Source organism: Hevea brasiliensis, chromosome 16 (assembly GCF_030052815.1).
Source record: "Hevea brasiliensis isolate MT/VB/25A 57/8 chromosome 16, ASM3005281v1, whole genome shotgun sequence".
In the NCBI taxonomy this organism is placed as follows: domain Eukaryota; kingdom Viridiplantae; phylum Streptophyta; class Magnoliopsida; order Malpighiales; family Euphorbiaceae; genus Hevea; species Hevea brasiliensis.
This window is the reverse complement of record NC_079508.1, coordinates 4,852,385-4,857,990: the sequence shown is the minus strand read 5'-3', so window position 1 is coordinate 4,857,990 and position 5,606 is coordinate 4,852,385. Positions and strand designations below refer to the sequence as shown.

Genomic DNA, 5,606 nt, shown 5'->3' with positions numbered 1-5,606 from the left:
AAGAATCTACTTATGTAATTATAAATTTTATATTTCAAGTTGAGTTACTAATATTTTATGAATTCCATTTGTGATGGGCATATAAGCCCTAACTATCTATTCACATCAATTAGGTGACTTATTTTTCATGTTTCAAGTAATCAATGAACATTTCATGGATTTCAATTTTATGGTCTTAATTTCCTTTTTACAATTTTGACTAAGATGCATAGTCCACATTTGTCATACAATTCTAAGTATTTAAGCTTAGAATTGGTTCTAAGTCTTTATCTTAGTTTGCTAATCATTTTGATTACTATTCACCTTACTAGTCAACCAAAATGTTGACTTTTTAGTACATAATAATTTTATTGAATCTAAGTTCTCCAAGATACCACATTTTGCATTTAAAATTTGTTGGTATTGGTTGCCAATACCATTTCCAAGCTTAATATTAATTGGGCAGAATTTTCAGTTTTCATTCCTTGTCTTTACTGTTCCATTAGTCATTTTTGCAGTGGAATTTGGAAAAATATTCAACATGAAAGTTGTTTCTTATTTTGTCTAGTTGAATTTATTTTTTTGAATCACTCTATTTGGAGTTTTGTAGCTCAAGTTATGGCCTAAAAACCATGACTTGCCGGATTGGGCAGAACCCAAAATTCTGGGTAAAATTGTTTCTGGCAGATTTGGTAACTCGAGTTTGGTTGGAAATTTGACTAGGTTATGGTCATAATTTGGGTCAGGTTTCTTCATGAAAGTTGTTGGTCTATATCTCAGCTTGTTGCTGGTAAAATTTCAGGTCAATTGGACCTTGTTACATTGAGTTATGGCCAAATGACCAAATACTGTTCATTTGGTCATTTTGTCCAGGCAGATTGCAGGTCACCCGGATTAGGGCAAACTTTTGGTCTACTTGGTTTGGTTTTCTGGGCATGGTTTCTTCACAAAAGTTGTGCCATTATGTGTTTAGTTTCACCTACAATTGGCCTCATACCAATTGGAGTCACACAACTTCAGTTATAGGTCAAACAATACCCTGGACTCATAGGTCCGAATTTCCTGCATAAGAGAAGCACTCCCAATTTTCAATTACACCCAACTTCCAAACCTCAATTCACATTTATAACACTTCTAATAGTCAATAATCAACCTCAACATCATCAAATTCAAGTCACAACACAAAATTCCATATTTGAGCAAACCCTAAATCAACTTGCAATAATTTTAAATTCCAAGAGAATTTCTAGCACTAATCTTTGTGTGCTAGCTTCAATCAACTCCAAGCTACTCCAATTAATCTTCAATTCATTCAAAACACTTTGATCTTCTTCCTTGGGCTGCCCACTGAATTTCTTTCTTCTTCCTTCTTTTTCTTGGTTTTTCTTGCTTATTCTTGGAGTTCATGCCTTGATGAAGGTTTTTCTTTAAATTTCTAAGAATTTTGGTCAAGAAATTTGCATGGTTTGGAAGCTTAAGCAAGCTTCAATGGAGGAAATTTTGTTTTGAGTGAGAAATGGGAATATGGGACTGCAAAGTAGTAGAGAAGAAGAGAAAAATCTGTTTTCTTTCATTATTATAAGATATTTATATAAATTTAAATATTAAATAATGTATTTGTCTTATTAGGCAAATTTGCTAATTAATTTTTATTTAAAATATGTAACTAATTTTTCCATTTTCCATCCACTTTCTTTTTATTTATTTGTAATTAATCTTTTATCAATATTTATTCATATTTTATCCATTTTTATTAGTTTGTCAAATGGTGATTGGGTGGAAGCATTGTTAATGACATAATGTGATGTCATAATTTCCAATTTCTTTCATTTTCTTTTTCTTTTCTTCTCTACTCATTTTAAATTTAATTTTTAGCAATATTTATTTATATTTTAGATCATAATAATTATTTACTTAACTGGACAAGTCGGCCAAAAATTACCTCTAAAGGCGAAATGACCAAAATGCCCTCCGTTTGGCTTAACAGACCAAAATTGTCTGTACCGATTGAAAAATTTTCCTAAAGATTTTCTTGGCATTCTAATGCCATAGAACCCTCAATGATTCTTCTCTGGAGTCCCAAAAATTATTTTAAAAAATTTGGACCATTTCTCGATTTGTGCGTGTCATCCTTGCGCAGGGGCCATGCTAATCTTCTCTGTATCGTTCCAATTTAAATATTAAATAATGTATTTATAAGATATTTATATAAATTTAAATATTAAATAATGTATTTATCTTATTAGGCAAATTTGTTAATTAATTTTTATTTAAAATATGTAACTAATTTTTCCATTTTCCATCCACTTTCTTTTTATTTATTTGTAATTAATCTTTTATCAATATTTATTCATATTTTATCTATTTTTATTAGTTTGTCAAATGGTGATTGGGTGGAGGCATTGTTAATGACATCATGTGATGTCATAATTTCCAATTTCTTTCATTTTCTTTTTCTTTTATTCTCTACTCATTTTAAATTTAATTTTTAGCAATATTTATTTATATTTTAGATCATAATAATTATTTACTTAACTGGACAAGTCGGCCAAAAATTGCCTCTGAAGGCGAAATGACCAAAATGCCTTCCGTTTGGCTTAACAGACCAAAATTGTCTGTACCGATTGAAAAATTTTTCTAAACCTTTTCTTGGCATTCTAATGCCATAGAACCCTCAATGATTCTTCTTTGGAGTGCCAAAAATTATTTTATGAATTTTCTCCCGGGTCTAGGGCTCCTAGTTCCGAGAATCGCAACTTCCCACTGGGTTACCCGTTGCTCGGGCACCGTCTCATTTAACTTGATTGTATTTTATTTCTAAAATTTTTCCTAAATTTTTCTTATTAATATTTGAGTTTTTTATGACTCCTCACTCTAGTCTAATTATTTTTCCAGACGTTCTAGCTGTCCGGACTGACACCGGTCATCGAAACAGTATAATGTATGGAATTGCTACAGTGAGGGTGTTACAGGATATGTTCTAGACTCAAAGGTTCTTGGTCCCTTACCTCCAGAGGCCACTCAAGAGGAACATGATACTTTGGACAAGTGGTAGGAGCATAATATGAGAGCCAAATGTTACATGCTTGCTTCTATGTGTAATGAGTTACAGAAACAGCATGAGAACATGCAGAGTGTAAGTGAGATCGTCCTTCACCTGCAAGAGTTGTATGATGAGCATAGCAGGAATGCTAGGTATGAGATATCTAGACAGCTATTCCGCATGGGGATGTCTCAGGGACAGAATGTTAGGGATCATGTCCACAAGATAATTTGGCTTATAGAGCAGCTGGAACATCTTGACTTTCACATGGATTTCCAACTACAAACGGATTTGATCCTTCAGTCCCTTCCTGACTCATTTGGGAATTTTGTGACAAATTTTCATATGACTAAGCCAGAATGCACCTTGGCTGGTTTACTTAACAAGCTTGTTATTGGCCAAAAGAATATGCCGGGTAATAAAGGAAAAGAGGTAGCATTGATTGCATCTTCTTCTGCTAGAAAGTCCAGCAAGAAGAAGGGCAATTAGAAAAAGAAACCTCAAGTTCCAGGACCTTCCAAGAAAATAGCTAAACAGAAAGGGAAGATCAAAGCTGATGGAGGCAAAGGAAAGTGTTTTCACTGCCAGAACGATGGGCACTAGAAAAGAAACTACCCATAGTATCTTGCTTCTCTAAAGGACAAGAAGGATACACCTTTAGAAGGTATGTCTATATCTTGTTATTTAGATGATGATGATGCTCATAGTTCATCTACAGCTTGGGTTTTAGATACTGGTGTCAGTTCTCACATTTCTTATGATATATAGGAACTAGCAAATAGTAGCAGCTTGCGTTCTCGAGATGTTAGAATTCGGATTGGCAATAGCTTAACTGTTGAAGCTTTAGCCATAGAATCTAAATCTTTTTACATGTCTGGACATGTTTTGTGTTTGAATAATATTTTATATGTACCTGATACTTTTAAGAACATCATTTCTATATCTGGTTTGACTAGAAATGGCTATGAATTTTAGTTCACAGATGATGTTTGCAATATTTATTTTGGAAAAAAATATGTTGGCTCAGGTTATATGCATGATGGTCTTTATTATTTGGATAATAATGATAAACACAAATTGAATGAAAGCGATCTAAATGAATGCAATGCCATGATGAAAATCAACTCAAGTTTAAAATATATTTGGCACTTAAGGTTAGGTCATGTTGCAGAAGATAGGTTTGCAAAACTGGAGAAAATAGGGATTTTATCCTCATTGGGTTCTGAACCTACTCTAACTTGTGAATCCCGCCTTCAAGGCAAAATGACTAGATCACCCTTTGTTGGACAAGGACTAAGAGCTGAAAATATTTTGGAGCTAATACATAGTGATGTATGTGGTCCATTTAAAGAAATGGCTAGAGGCGATTTTCATTACTTTATTACTTTTACTGATGATAAATCAAGGCTTTGGTATTTGTATTTGATAAAATACAAACATGAATCCTTTGAAAAGTTCAAAGAATTTAAATCTGAAGTCGAAAATCAAACAGGAAAAAGTATTAAAGCTCTTCAATCAGATCATGGAGGTGAATACTTGAGTACTAAATTTGATGAATACTTGAAAGAGCAGGGTATTGTTTCCTAGCTGACTCGTCCAGGAATGCCACAGTTGAATGGTGTATCTGAAAGGAGAAATTGTTCCCTATTAGATATGGTATGTAGTATGATAAGCTATACTGATATGCCAATCTCCTTTTGGGGATTTGCATTAGAATAAGCTTTGCATATTCTGAATAGGATTCCATCAAAATCAGTATCTTCCACACCTTATGAGATATGGCATGGAAGAAAACCAAGTCTTAAGCATGTTAAGATTTGGGGTTGTCCAGCTTATATCAAAAAGCTAAACATTGATAAATTGGAAACCATATCAGAAAAGGTAGATTTGTTGGATATCCAAAAGAGAGTTTTGGATATTATTTTTATTTGCCTGCATCACAAAAGGTTGTGGTAAGTGGAGATGCCATATTTCTTGAACAATAGTTTATTCAAGAAGGAGGCAAAGGAAGGCAAATAGAGTTAGAATTGGAGAATTCTAACCAACCAACAGATCAAATGGATATAGATCCATCTAGTCAACCTACACCTATTGATGAAACATCTATAGTAATTCCTCACAGATTAACCAGGATATCTCACCCACCAGTGAGATATGGTTTTCTTCATGAAGATGAACAAGAGTTGTTTACTCAGGAAGAAGTAGATCATGGAGATGATCCACTTACCTATGAAGAAGCTATATCAGATATAGACTCTTCAAAATGGATTGAAGTTATGAAATTCGAAATTAATTCCATGTATAAGAATTAAGTTTGGGATCTTGTTGACCCACCTAAAGGTATTATACCTATAGGGAATAAATGAGTTTTTAAGAAGAAAATTGGTTCTAATGGAAAGGTAGAGACCTATAAAGCAAGGCTAGTAGCGAAAGGGTTTCGCTAAAGGCAAGGAATCGACTATGAGGAGACTTTCTAGCCTGTTGCCATGCTTAAATCAATTAGGATTCTATTAGCAAAGGCTGCATACTATGATTATGAGATTTGGCAGATAGATGTCAAAATAGCTTTTCTCAATGGATGCAT

General features: G+C 33.4%; 1 non-coding gene across 1 annotated transcript; it reads right to left on the bottom strand.

Moving 5' to 3' along the window:
• Positions 1 to 2,073: 2,073 nt before the first annotated feature.
• LOC131175030 (U6 spliceosomal RNA) lies at positions 2,074 to 2,177 on the bottom strand. The gene has a single exon (XR_009145189.1). It is a non-coding gene; the product is annotated as a U6 spliceosomal RNA (small nuclear RNA).
• Positions 2,178 to 5,606: the final 3,429 nt, after the last annotated feature.